This window comes from Chrysemys picta, chromosome 5 (assembly GCF_011386835.1).
Source record: "Chrysemys picta bellii isolate R12L10 chromosome 5, ASM1138683v2, whole genome shotgun sequence".
Taxonomy (NCBI): domain Eukaryota; kingdom Metazoa; phylum Chordata; order Testudines; family Emydidae; genus Chrysemys; species Chrysemys picta.
In genome coordinates, this window is record NC_088795.1 from 74,151,094 (window position 1) to 74,165,058 (window position 13,965).

The window sequence follows — 13,965 nt, forward strand, 5'->3', positions numbered from 1 at the left end:
TAGCCATTCTACTTTTGATTATGACGACTGTGGGCTTTTCTTGTCAACACTGAAGCTTGTGGGCTGGTACAATACTGAGGTGAAACAACATCTAGAGATGGTAGCTCAAGGCAGGGAGTGCGGTCGAAGAATGCAGGCTCACTACCTGTCATGGCGTAGTCAGAATGAGTTCTTGAAACTGTGTGGGGAGAAAGTTTTAAACTCTATTCTTGAAGAGGTAAGAAAAGCCCGCTATTTCAGCATTGTTGTTGATGGTACACCTGATGTTTCACACACAGAGCAGTTAGTTTTTATTCTCAGATATGTGATGCCAAAAAACGGAAATTGGGATGTGCATGAACGATGTGTTAAACTAGTAGATTTTGAAAAGAAGACTGGCGCAGATATAGCAGAACAGATAAAGAGATTTTTTAAAGAATGTGACTTAGAACTATCTTGGTGAGAGGGCAGGGATATGACAATGCCTCTAACATGTCAGGAAAATTTCAGGGAGTAAAGACAAGAATTTTTGAAGAAAATGCCCAAGCCTATTTTTCTTCATGCAGCGCTCGCACGCTGAACCTCTGTGGCACCCATGCTATGGAAACCAGTGTAGAGGTAAAAACATATTTTGGAAATGTTCAGAAACTCTATAAAGTATTTGCTCTTAGCCCTGTGAGATGGAAAATTTTGCAGACCACTGTGAATATATCTCTTCACTCTGTATCTAAAATTAGGTGGAGTGCAAGAGTTGATGCTGTTCGCCCCCTAATCAAAAATCACACAGGCATGCTGGAAAATTTAATTAAAATTGAAGAGGAGCTTCATTTATCTCCCGAAACCCAGGCAGATGTTGACTGTTTGATTAAGTGGCTTAAGTCATTTGAATTTGTACTTCTTACTACAATATGGTTAAAAGTGCTTCAGAGTATTGATGATAAGAACAAGGTCCTCCAAAGCGCCAAATTAACAATGGAAGACGGAGCTAAACACATGAGCAACTTAGTCAAGGAAATTCAAACAATCAAAGATTCTTGGCAAATTTTTTTTGAAAAAGCCAAACAAGTCACTTCAAGCGTCGGCATTGACCCAAAAATGAAAAGTGACTCAAGGATCCGGAAGAATAAGCGATTCTTTGACGACACAGGGAATGCAGACTATATGTTTGACTCTCCCAATATTCAGTTCAAAGTACAGGTGTTCTTCCCGACAATGGATTTGCTTCTATAAGACCTAGGAGGTCTTGGTGAAAGAACGGCTGAAGTCTCAAATTTATTTTCACCCATTTTGTGTCTGCCAGATAAAGTGGATGAATCTTCTATAGAAAATTTTGTTGACACTTTGGCCAGAGTATAGCCAAAAGACCTCCAGAGAGATCTTAAAAGGAACTTAGAATCTTTTACAAAATAAAAGAAGATTCCAACTTAAGAGTTGATGGACATATAACCTCTGCACTTACACTTCTTAATGCTCTCTTCAAAAAAGGGTTGGAAAATGTGTTTCCACAGATTTGTATTTGTTGATGCCTACTAACAGTGTTGCCAGTGTCGGTAGCATCGGGAGAGCGTGCATTTAGTAAGCTAACACTGATTAAAAGTCGTTTGCGTTCAGCCACCGGGGAAGAAAGGCTGAACCATTTGCTCCCTTTGAGCACAGAATATGAAATGGCCAAAGACATAAGTTTTGATGACATTATTAATGAGTTCGCCAAAATGAAAGCGAGGAAAAAATTTGCAGCTGTATAATTAACGTTCAGAACAATTTGTAAAAAAAATATTTCATAAGAAGCATTATGTAATTGCAAATGCATACGTACCATTAAAGCATTTAATGTTTTTAAATAATGTATTTCATGTATTTTCAAATTATTAAAAAATAATTTTTGAATGTATTTCACTGGTTATTTTTTACATTTCCAAATACATGTCACTATAGTATTGCAACTTTTTTTTATGGAAGAGTCCCCCGAAATTTCTTTGCCCCAGGTCCCCTGAATCCTCTGGGCAGCCCTGGACTAAATTGGCCTTCAACATTGGTTCTCCACTTGTAAGGTAACTTCCGTCTCTTCATGTGCCAATATATATTTATGCCTGTATCTGTAATTTTCACTCCATGCATCTGAAGAAGTGGGTTTTTTACCCATGAAAGCTCATAAATCTGTTAGTCTTTAAGGTGCCACTGGACTTCTTGTTTTTTCTGTAAGTTTAAAGTTAGAAAAGTTCTTTCAGTAACTTAAAAATACTGCAATTAAAATGGTTATTAAACTAGATTAAATAAAATGGAAAATTTCCTTTGCATTTTAGAGCCAACAACTCTTTCTGTGCCTTTGTGCATTTCTGTGCTCCATGTACCCTGTGCTGTTTACCCAGAGATTATCTTGTTTATGTTATGATTATTATACTTCATAGAATCTAATCAAGGGAATATTTCTCTTTTTATGACAAAATGTGGATGTTGAATTGCTCAGTTGCTTTTATACAACATTCTTGGATTTGAGATAGTGTGATATATTTAATAAAGTGTTTATAAAAGCTGATATAATAGTTTATCAGATCTCAGGCAGTCATAATAACAAAACCACCCTTAGCCTGAGTGTTATGTACTGTACTTTGTAATTTACAATACCGTACTTCTAAATTACTTCATAGACAAAGAAAGTTGCCTACTGAAGAATCAATCTTATAGGAACTAAAGAACTCTCTGCCTAAATATTTTTGTGTTACTTGTTCTCTGCACAAATCATCATTTATAGCTTAGATTCACACACAAATTATGCCTCCCTCTACACACAGTAATATATCCATTCTTTAAGAGGTTTTGGTGAAGATTGATATATCTTTTAAGTTCCAGTGGAACAATTGTTTTAAGCTGAAATATTCTCTAAAAATGCATAATATGTAATCAATATGATGAATGATTAAATGGGCTTAAACTGAATGTTTAAGACCTTAGAGTGAGAATCAAATGAAGAAATGGTTTGAGTAGGAGTGAATAGCTCATGAGCACGTTAATAGGGAATAGGTGCTTTCATTTGTAGGTTGCCAGTTCAAATCCATACCAAGTTATTATCATCTGTTCGGTGGGCTGAGCAAACTCCTTTTGTGGATAGGTTTCCAGTCTTGCACCAGGCTGCCAAACTGCTCCGGAGAGATCCCTTTTAGTAACCTATCTGCAAACCACTTATTTGGAGACCAAATATACAGTCCAGGATAGTGCTAGTCACTTCTTATGTTGCACTGGATTTCATAGGGGCTGCTCACCCCTTATGCATCCTCTGCTTGCTACTATATGGAAAGGACAGAAGGGAGTATGCTGGGAGTGGAAAATGGTTCTTTCAGCCCCCAAGCAGAAATATTACAAACACCGAACTTGCTAATTGGCTGTTAACCCTTTGGGCGTCTAGTATTTAGTTCAACCTCACACTAGAAGTAACTATTCTTCTACAGTTACTTCTGATGTGGGTCTGCAGCTCAAAGAATATATATAAGTATATTAAATGTCTTAGATCATCCTGTCCAATTATGTTGTGGCCTCCTAGGGTGAAAGAGGAAAACCATCAGATCTGCAAATCCTGCACTGCCCCAGCAGTTTTGGGGTTCTATATGAAATCATCAGATTCATGACCCCTTTATAAACAAATTGACCCACTACTTCAGTCTTCTTTCCACATTTCCAACAGCATCCCATGTCTGCAGAGTTGGCAGTAATTCTCTACTAAAAGAACCCTTTGGAGTCTAATCCTCTGACTACCAGACCTTGATTTGGGGAAGGATAGTGTGTGCATCTATGCGTGACTGCAAGATCTCACAGGCAGGTGCATGTAGATACTCACACTTATTTGGTATTTGTAATGTTTCTCACGCAGAGCCATATAGGGCTTACTATCATGCCCAGGAGTTTCCAATAAGATTTCCAAAAGTGCAGGATTGGGTGATAAATTTGCACCATTGTTGGCAGAGTCAGAGGAGAGGTTTAGAAACTTCAGTAACCTCTCATCCCTTGAGATGACTGTTTCATATCAGGACAAAAACAGCCTGGCAGGGTAGCATGGTAAAGCTTGCATTGCTGCTGAGTCTGTGGTTAAATAGAAGACTTCACCTCACTTGCCATCTACAGGCTATTTTAAAATACACTTTAAAATGATTTTGAGAAAGACCATAAAATAAATGGTTTTGATTTCTTTAAAGCATGTACTTGTTAAAATGCAATCAGGAATCTGCTGTATGAAGATTAACTTCCTGGGTTATCAGAGTACTTCCAGTTTGGTTTGGTTATGCCCCATAAAGATGTAATCTTGCCCACAGAAGTTGTAAGCAATAAATAGATTGAGGGATAAGAGAATCAATACTTTAGGGGTCATAATTGAAAGGGATAGTCTCAAACCTTCCCAGAACACTAAGTAGATATATTTACTTCTTCCTTATCAGAGATGGAAGTACAAGTAGTTGAAGAGCTGCCTTGAAGAAGAGATTTATAGGTATGTCTATGAGTCATGTGTAAAAACATTTGCTCAACAAAGTTTGTTAAAAAGTTTATATAATACTTTGAGCAGTCAGAAAAATCCACACATTGGCCTGGAGGGGTTAGAAGGGCATGGTATTCGATTAACAACTACTCCAGTAGAAGGAATTTATAATGAAGATGAACCAAGATAATTCTAAAGCCACCTAAAGTCCTGTGCAGTAAAGCAATACAGTTTATTAATCCACACAGAATATGTAGGACACCTGATAGCCTCCAAAGAGTGAAACCAATATCCGTAGATCAATATCAAGCCCTGTCTACATTAGGGACTTTTGCATGGATGTAGCTTCACTGGTGCAAATCTCCAGTGTGGATGTGCTGCACTGCTGGACTGTAAGCAAAGCAGTGCTTTCCATTGGTGCAGCACAACTACATTGGGGATTGTGCTGCTGCAGCTACCCCTGTGCAAAAATCCCCAACACAGACAAACCTTTAGAAATGCACATGCAGTCAGAGCGACAGACACTTCTGTGCATATGATGTGATAGTGGCCTAAGGTGTGGTTGCTGCATCAGCTCTGGCACTCTATAGAGCTTTAATTAAAACAGCACTGATTCAAAATGGACTTTCCCTAGGGGGCCGCTTGGTGTTGTCTAAGTGGAAGTCTTAATCATGGCCCCTGCTTGCTCTCATTAAGACCACTCCTTTTGTCAATGGAAGGGAGATGGAAAAACCCACCCAGTTGTGGTGTGACACACAGGAATACTCATAAAAGACTAAACTTTATTTCCTGGCACCAGCCATCTGACATGGGTGAGACTCTAGGCAGCCCTCTATTCATACCCTACACACTGCTGCAAGGATTTTTGTACAAAATATATCTTGGGAGGTATCATTTGAAAATCAATAACACACTGGTCAATAATATCATTGTGAAATGTATGTGGCAATGCTGTGTGTGAAATTATGGATACTCACTAATATTGTGCTTTAAAGTCTGTGACTAAAAGATGTTTAAATCATGCATGTCACGGGACTTTTTTCCTCCAAAAAAAGAAAAGAGGCCAACACCTCAAACCAGATGTGGTCCAAATTCAGTGGGCTATTCATTCATAGCAGAGGTTGCAGCAGGAGAAGATAATTTGCATAGTAACAACCACTAGAGAGGGAAGAACCACCATGGATTTATCTTCCAGACCTCATGGCTCTTTTAGTCAGCATGAACTAATAAATTTTATCTGGGGTACCCTTCAGAAGAACACAATTCAAAGGTTCATTGAACTAGTAAGAGAGGGAGAGTGTACCCCTAAGTTATCCTTCACTTTAAGGAGTCAAAGAAACCAAGTAATTTGGTCTCTGTGATGGGTCCAGGGCCTGGCCAGGCCAGCCAGTGAAAAGCTAGAAAGAAGACTGGGTGAGAGAAAACAACTTGAACAAAGACTTTAACTTGCTAGATTGAGGGCAGGTCTACACTACAGCAGGGATCGATGCTCTGAGTAAAGGCCCACCAAATTGACTGCAGATCGCTCTCCAGTCGACCCCGTACTCTACTCCCGATGAGAGGAGTAAGGTAAGTCAATGGGAGATTTTCTCCTGTCGACCCCTGGAGGTGTAGACCCCATGGTAACTTGACCTAAGGTACATTGACTCCAGCTACGTTATTCACATAGCTGGAGTTGCATAGTGTAGGTCAACTTACTGCAATAGTGTAGACATAGCCTAAGTTTCAGAGTTTTAAATGTGTGTTTTCACTTTCATTTGCTATCTGTACTTTCATTTCTTTCCTTGGTATCACTTAATCCATGCTCTTTTGTTAATAAACTTGTTTTGCTCTCATTATAAATCATCAGTGCTGTTTAAGTTCAGTAAAATATGTGCTTCTAGTAAACTGACAGGTTGGAATGTTTTACTGTCTCTGTAGAGGCAGCAAACCTATTACTTTTTCTGTGAAGGTCCAGTGTGAGGGACTGGACTCTGCACAAGTACTATTTTGGGGTGAATATGGGTCTGGAAGGGTACTAAGATCAGCCTGCCAGGAGTAACCAACTTGGGCAAAACCAAAGTAAGGCTTGTGGGCTGCTGTCAGTCTGTTGGAGTCAGAGCTCTGAACCAAAGCTGAATAGCCACAAGTCACCCAGGGTTACAAAGCAGATGTTGACCAAACCCCTTCCTGGCCTGGGTGAACTCCAAAATGTTACAATGGGTCAGTGGTACAAAAGTTAATTTTGTCATGTGACTCCCGAGGTGGTCTCACCTTCTTGCTTCTTGGGGGGATAGTAAGAGAAGGAAAGAGCCACAACTGACAGGTGTGGCAGTGAGGATGAACACTAAAAGAGAAATGACTGATTGGGTGGCTGGAATGTTGAATGAATTATTTGTAGGGGGAGGAGGAATATTGACTGGATGGATATTTTGGCAGTGATGGATGGGAAAGAGAACTGTATTAGTGGCTTGAGTAGCTACTTTAAAGTTTTGCTTGGAAGTCCACCCACACATTGTTATGCCATTGTCTTCTTGCTTTTCAGAAATTGCGGGCGTGACGAGCAGAGAAGATTCTCAGTGCAACCTTAAAAGGGGAAGAGGAAGAAAATATCCTCACTGCTCTGTTCTTTGTGGTGATCATGGTGGTACTGAAGAAGCTGCTGTTGACTCCAGACAGCACCTTGAAAGACAGAAGTCCTTGTGTCCACTTTCTCTGGCCTGTGTACAAGTGCAGAAGGTAAATGCATTGGGTCTGTATGTGAGTGGAGGAGACAATTGAACTGGGGGTTGTGAGTGGAGAAGAGTGTGTCAGTGGGATGGTGGCAAATATAAAGGTGAGGAGGCAAATGTATTTGGGGTTCAGTGGAGCGTTGTGTTGGGTGGAATTTAAGAGTAGAGAGGTAAATGGGATAGAAGAGAGAATGAGTTTGTTAGACATAAGTAAAAATGAGACGCAGGAGGAGAAGAAAAAAAGATTTGTTGAGGGCTGGAGTAAGATTACAGGGTATAGAGGAGGAAAAAGAGACTAGGAGGAAGGGAGAAAGGAAGGATGGAAAAATAGGAGAGAGAAAAAAGAGTAAGAAAGACAAGGAGAAGCAGATTGAAAGAACAGGGGTAGAAAAGAGGGAGAGAACAAAGTGAGAGGAATCTGAAGAAGTTGGAGGAAGAGAGAAGGGAAGAGGAAGAACAGACACTGAAAATACTGGAGGAAAAGAGACACGAAGTTCTATAATGGCAGCAAAAATAGTGGGTATAAGGATGGGAAACTGTTGAAGAACCTTACTGTAATAGATATGAAGTATTGGTGTGTTGTATATACGTGGTCTAGTGTTCTGTGTATGCATATAGATAGTATGTGCATGTTTTTATATGAGTTGTACACTTGTACATTAATAGATTCCAAGGCCAGAAGGGACCATTGTGATCATCTAGACCTCCTGTATAACACAGGCCATAGAGCAACAGAGGGTCCTGTGGCACCTTGGTGCCACAGGACCCTCTATTGCTTTTACAGATTCAGACTAACATGGCTACCCCTCTGATACAGGCCATAGAACTTCCTAAAAATAATTACTAGAATACAGCTTTTAGAAAATTTACACTTAGAAAAACATTGGTCTTGATTTAAAAATAGTAAGTGATGGAGAATCCACCATGACCCTTGGCAAATTGTTCTAGTGGTTAATTACCCTCACTGTCAACAATTTATGCCTTATTTCTAGTCTGAATTTGTCTAGCTTAAGCTTTCAGCCACTGGCTTGTACTATATCTTTCTCTGCTAAACTGAAGAGCTCACTATTAAGTATGCGTTCCTCATGTAGATACTTATAGACCATAATCAGATCACCCCTTTAACCTTCTCTTTGTTAAGATAATAGATTGAGCTCTTTGAGTCTATGACTTGTTTTCTAGGCATGTTTTCTAATCCTTTAATCATTTTTGTGGCTCTTCTCTGAACACTTGCCAATGATCAACATCCTTTTTTAAATTGTGGACACCAGAACTGGAGGCAGTATTCCTGCAGTGATTGCACCAGTGCCAAATACAGAGGTAAAAGAGCCCCTCTGTTCTTATGGACCTGACTCACGGTTCAGGCTGAACTTTGATTTACCCTTGTGCTTTCCTTATTCCAGGCCTGACCCTTGCTGTAAATCAAAGCAGCCTTAAAGCTGCTCTAACTTGTGCTGGTTGCCCATGGCCACAAGGGACTATTCTAGCACCCGAGAATAGCCAGAACACAGAAACAGTCTGGCCATACCTCCTGGCCTCTGATCATGGCTCCTCTGCTAGGGGCTGTGATGGGGACAGTGTTGTTACATCTGTTCTATGTCACCTGGGGAATCCCCTGCACCCTGAGTGTGGCCCAGTGCCTGGATCAGCTAGTATCAGAGCTCTGTTATGCTCCTCTAGTGGCACAGAGGGGCCAAAAGACAATGGAGAGTCAGGCCCATCTGTGAATATTTTTTCCCTCTGAGATTTGTAATGAAAAATCAATTATAAAAAAGTTTAACCAGGGCTTACTGGAAGCTTGTCAGTGAGTGTCTTTTAAACTCTCTCTCCAATCAATGGAAAATATTCCTGTGAATCAAATTCTGCCCTCTCTACATGTGTTAAATACCCATTAAAGTTGATGGCTGAGCAAGTCTGAGGGCAGAGTCTAACCCCCATGTAAATTAATCCTTTCTGATTCCAGCTGCTGGTGGTGTTATAAAGGTGGATCTTATTGGATTACAGTATGTTCACTGCAATCTACGTCAAAGGCACACATATTCCACAATATTCATAGTGGGGCAATGTAATAGGAAACAAAACATCCTTAAAGCAGCTCCTTTAAAAAAAATGAAAGCCCAGCAACACACTTATCTTTCACCCACATAAAACCACACCATTACCACTGAGATGGCCTAGTGCTTGGATGAGATCAGCCCTTGGATGAAGAAGAGCTGAGTGAAGCTGAATCCAAGCAAGAGAGAAGTTATATTGGTGGACAGGGGAAAGCACTTGGAAGACTTTGCAGCCATGCTGCAGTCTCCTTTGGTTGATGATATGCATCCACAGTCAGTCTGTAGTTTAGGTGTGCTCCTGGATTCCTCACTGACACCGAGTTCCCATCTAGCAGCAGCATCCACGAGTAATGCTTTCTACCATCATCAGTTGGCAAGGAGATGCTGTCACATCCTGGCAGATGATGAGCTGACAAATATACAGACTTTTGTCACCTGCTATCTGGGCTACAGTGAGGCAATATACAGGGCCCATTCCGGGTGCCAGCTTCCAATGAATGACATACTGCTCGGGGTTGGTTTTTTTTTGCTTGGCCACTTTGGGAAATGCCAAAAATATTTCCCCTCACCCTAGCTGGCAAAATGCCTAGGGCTTCTCCTATCTAAACAAAGGCTTCTGCGCTTAGGAAATTCCAACCAGAGGTGTAGTGGAGCTGAAACACACTGGAGCAGAGTCCTGACACTTTTTCTGCAATGGAGTATGACATTTTGTTCTCAGAATGGAGCCCTTTGAACAGCATGACCATACATCTGCGTCTAAGGTCATGTCAGTGGGGGCATTCTTGTAGTGTGTAGCCCATTCGGGACTACATGACGGACTTCAACTGGCACAGAATGCTGCAGCATGTATCCTCAGCAACTTGGGCTACTGCAAGCACATCACACTGGCCTTCCACTCTCTATGATGGCTTCCCATAAACTATTGAGTCAAAGTTCAGGGTCTGTTTTCTAATCTTAAGATGCTCAATAGCCTGGGTCTAGGATAGCTAAAAGATTTCCTAAAGCTCCAGGATGAATACTGCAGTCAACAACTCTGCTTCTCAGGCACAATGGAAATTTCTACTACAAGGGTAAAGCTTATCTGTGAAGGAGACAGCATTATCTTGGGGACAGGTCTGAGAGTGTTGAACACCCACAAAAGCGAACGATGATCACAAATGACACCACTTTTCACTCCAAGGGCAAGACACACTTGCTTGAATTTGCCTTCTTTAGCATAAACATATAATAGAATCATAGAATATTAGGGTTAGAAGAGACCTCAGGAGGTCATCTAGTCCAACCCCTTGCTCAAAGCAGGACCAACATCAACTAAATCATCCCAACCAGGGCTTTGTCAAGCCGGGAGTTAAAAACCTCTAAGGATGAAGATTCCATCACCTCCCTAGGTAACCCATTCCAGTGCTTCACCACCCTCCTAGTGAAATAGTGTTTCCTAATATCCAACCTAGACCTCCACCACTGAAACTTGAGACCATTGCTTCTTGTTCTGTCATCTGCCACCACTGAGAACAGCCTAGCTCCATCCTCTTTGGAACCCCCCTTCAGGTAGTTGAAGGCTGCTATCAAATCCCCCCTCACTCTTCTCCAGACTAAATAAGCCAAGTTCCCTCAGCCTCTCCTTGTAAGTCATGTGCCCCAGCCCCCTAATCATTTTTGTTGCCCTCCGCTGGACTCTCTCCAATTTGTCCACATCCCTTCTGTAGTGGGGGGACCAAAACTGGACATAATACTCCAGGTGTGGCCTCACCAGTGCCAAATAGAGGGCAATAATCACTTCCCTCAGTCTGCTGGCAATGCTCCTACTAATACAGCCCAATATGCCGTTGGCCTTCTTGGCAACAAGGACACACTGCTGACTCTCATCCAGCTGCTTATCCACTGTAATCCCCAGGTCCTTCTCTGCAGAACTGCTGCTTAGCCAGTCAGTCCCCAGCCTGTAGTGGTACATGGGATTCTTCCTTCCTAAGTGCAGGACTCTGCCCTTGTCCTTGCTGAGTCTCATCAGATTTCTTTTGGCCCAATCCTCCAATTTGTCTAGGTCACTCTGGACCCTATCCCTACCTTCCAGTGTATCTACCTCTCCCCCCCAGCTTAGTGTTATCTGTGAAGTTGCTGAGGGTGCAATTCATCCCATCATCCAGATCATTAATAAAGAAGTTGAACAAAACCGGTCCCAGGACCAGTCTGCTTGATACCAGCTGCCAACTAGACATTGAGCAGTGTGTTCATTTAAAAACAGAAAACAATGCTCCAAAATGCCCTACCAACAAAACACTGTGCTGCTCACACAATTCTCCTTCTGGAGAGAGGATATATGAATGATTTTAGTCAGGTCACTTAATGCACCACTGGAAGATGCTCAGATACTATGGTGATGAGGGTGGTATAAGAACCCACACAGAATAGACCAAAATAGAAACCAGTGCATTCGTGTTGCATTCCTGATAGCATAAACCCTCTTCACCTCCATATTTGTGTTAAGTTTCACTAGTAAATGATATATCTATCAACAGTATGAGAACAAGGATGTTCCAGTGGTGAGGTTGATAGCTGAGACTTGGGATACTCATGTTCAGTTCCCAGATTTGCTACAGACTTCCAGTGTAATCTTGAGCTAGTAACTTAGGCACCTAAATACCTTTGAGGGTCTGGGCCTCAGTCTCTCTCTGCCTCAATTCCCCATCTGTAAAATGGAGATTTATTAGTACCCCTACCTACCAACAGTATTGTGAGGCATTCAAAGTCTACAGTGGTGGGGCCATATAAAGGACCATTTTATACTCTTTAAAAAACAAAAGAAAAAATCCCATAAAGATTGAGAACACCTTTATGCTGAGCCTCACCCTGTACTTGCAAAGACATTTGGTTACAATTAGAGATGATAGGTCAAACCAGAACTGTTTATCCAAACCTCTGTGAACTTTGGTGGTTCAGATAAAATGAAACCCAGACCTGAGTTAGCCCAGGGTTTTGGTTGTGCAAATTCAAACCTCCACCCACAACGTTTTCCTAAACCAAAACCATCCCAGTTTTTGTCCATCTCTAGTTGCAGTGCAATTCAAGTTTTGTATTCTTCTATTCCCCCCACCCCGCAACACACACCACCACACAGGAAAAATATGAACAGATTTGAAGTTTGACTGATTTTGTGAGGTTGACTTGAGGTCAGTGAAAAATTGATAGCAACTTTTTAGATGAAAAAATCATCAAAGCTAAAGGAAGCTTCTCAGAGTGGGATTTAATAGCAGCTATCATATTGCCTTCTATGCCTTGACCATTTCTTGTGCAGCTGTTTTATTTTAAAAGATTTCAACCCTCACCCCACATGTATGGTTCTATGCACTGACCTAAGTACACACACCCAAGTACTTTGGTCACTCATGATAACTATAAACCCTTCAGTGAACTACCAGAAAGGTAGTTCAAATGGAAATGGTGAAATTCAATATAGCGTTTAACTAAGTCACTGTCTAAGGTTAAGCCCAAAAAACCAATCAGCAGCACTGGGAGGAAAGGCAAATATATTAATTAATTGGAACCCGGATGCCAGATATGTGACTTTTCCTGATACCTGTCAAGTAACCATAAGAGTAATTCAGTGTGAATCAAGCAAATGTGCCTAAACAAATTAATTCTTTTATAAAGAAATAATTTAGATCTAGATTTGTGCACAAAGGGTAGGATTTTAAAAATGTCTAAGTGATTTAGGAGCACAAGTCCCACTGCCTAGTTCTTAAGTCAATTACAATGGAATTTTCAAAGCACTTAAATGAGTTAGGTGCCTCACCCCATTGAAAGTCAATGGGAGTTAGGTGCCTTACTCACTAGGGCACTTTTGAAAATTCCACCCTGAAGTGCTTTTGAAAACCAATCTAAAGGGCCTAATTTACATCAAACACCAATGGAACTCCTTTGATATCAATAAGGTTACTCTGGTGTAAGTGAGATCAGAATTGGGGACAAAGTGTCTAGGAATCAGAACGTTGGCAAGCATGGTTCTCTCTTGAACAGGTTCATTTAAATCAGCAGAATAGTTGTCAAGGCATCTGGGAATTAAATCAATCTTTTGAAAGTCTTTTAGAATATATTTTTTATTCTTAAAAAAAAAATAAAAAGCAGTTGAAGGCTGGGGTTCTCAAAAGTATTCAGCAATGGCCCAACTCTGCTCCCATTGAAGTCAATGGGAGTTTCTCAGTTTACTGGAATGAAGCGTAGGCTTGTGCTACGAGCTTTGGAAAAAGCTCACCCAAAGTCTTTTAACACTCCCTCAATAGTCTGTCCAAAAAGTAAATAATTCCTTTACCCTCTAATCTAGCAATAAGTGAGTCTGCTAAAAATATTTTTTGAATGATACATTTCACAGTTATTTGGCATGTTGAATATACAGTAAGATTATATATAAAATATACATTACTTCTCCCCAACTATTTAATATTAATATGTTAGTTCAGGAGTTAGAAACTAGTTTAACTCTGGGCTTAAACTAATGTAAGGTCAAAATCAGGCGTTAACTGTGTTAAATAGCCCTAATTGGAATGCATTTTCCTTATATGCAGATTTTTAATAATTAAAATTCCCCGTCAGCTAAGAGCTCACTCATGCTCCCACAGACGTCAACGAGAATTTTGCTATTGATGCTGGGGGGGGGGTTTATTGGGGGGGATGGGACGGAGGCTTCTTTTCTCACGTCTTTCTTTACCCTCCCCTGATATCTTGTCTCTCTTGTATAGCACTCAGATCCAAGGCATTGCTG

At 40.8% G+C, this 13,965-nt stretch overlaps 1 long non-coding RNA gene across 1 annotated transcript in view; it reads left to right on the forward strand.

Moving 5' to 3' along the window:
* The window catches only part of LOC122172349 (uncharacterized), a 36,005-nt gene extending 22,408 nt beyond the window's left edge, over window positions 1-13,597 (forward strand). Inside the window, exons 4-5 of the long non-coding RNA XR_006172585.2 lie at window positions 6,969-7,162; window positions 8,427-13,597. This is a non-coding gene — a long non-coding RNA (uncharacterized LOC122172349). The remainder of the gene's footprint in view (window positions 1-6,968; window positions 7,163-8,426) is intronic.
* The last annotated feature ends 368 nt before the right edge of the window (window positions 13,598-13,965 follow it).